General features: G+C 49.5%; 1 protein-coding gene across 1 annotated transcript in view; it reads right to left on the bottom strand.

The window, feature by feature from the left end:
* Positions 1-925, bottom strand: part of SDK1 (sidekick cell adhesion molecule 1) — a gene marked incomplete at its 3' end in the record, with an annotated part of 662,329 nt that overhangs the window by 160,206 nt on the left and 501,198 nt on the right. The window lies entirely within an intron of this gene.

Genomic DNA, 925 nt, shown 5'->3' with positions numbered 1-925 from the left:
GGCAAACGCCCCGCACTGAGTGGATAAACCAAAGGACTCTCTGCACCATGGAGCAGGATTCAGCCATAGAAAGGAACAAAGCCCCCACACCTGCTACTAGACGGACGGATCGCAAAACATGATGGATGCAAAGGGAAGGAAGCCTGACCCGAAGTCCCCGCACCACATGATTCCATTTGATGAAATGTCCAGGATCTTTCAATCCTTTGAGACAGAATGCAGGTTGATGGTTGCCAGGGGATGGGGAGAGGAGAGGATGGGAAGTGACTGCTATTGGGTGTGGGGTCTCTTTGTGGCGTGATAAAGATGTTTTGGAACTAGACAGACGTGGCAGTTGCACGGCACTGGGAATCTATTGAGTTGTGAATGGTACTCTTTAACATGGTTAATTTTATGTGAGGTGAATTTCACCTCAATTAAAAAAAGAAACAGTAAAATGAAGTGTAGAATGACTGGCCAAAAATATTTGGTAGAGAATGAGCTGGAGACCAGCGTAGATAATGAACAGCCTGGAAGTCGGCAAAACCACAGGGCGGTGCAATTAGGAAAAGACTGTGTAGCTGGCGGCAAGTCCCCTGGCACCAAAGTGAACCAGTTCTCAGCACTGGGGTAGCCATCGAAACCCTCCAGTCCTCACTTCAGAGACACAGAAAATAAGAGTTACGTGGATAGATTAAGGTTCCACAGAACACCCATCTCAGAGAAGGGAAGGGTCTAGGCAAATCTGGGGCTGGACTAGCTCTTGAGTCAGACAGGACTGAGGCCTCCCTATGCCCCGTCAGGGCCCATGGCAGCTGCCTCTCTCCATTGTGTCTGTGAAGAGGGAAGGGACCCAGGGGCAGAATGCTGAGATTGGAGCCATCCAATCCTAACGGGCAAAAAGAGAAATAACTCCAGGATCCAGGAATCTCAGGCGAGCTCATTC

The sequence above is a fragment of the Colobus angolensis genome, unplaced genomic scaffold, assembly GCF_000951035.1.
Source record: "Colobus angolensis palliatus isolate OR3802 unplaced genomic scaffold, Cang.pa_1.0 Scaffold43, whole genome shotgun sequence".
Classification (NCBI taxonomy): domain Eukaryota; kingdom Metazoa; phylum Chordata; class Mammalia; order Primates; family Cercopithecidae; genus Colobus; species Colobus angolensis.
Note: the sequence above shows the minus strand (reverse complement) of the source record. Positions and strands in the feature narration are given on the sequence as shown.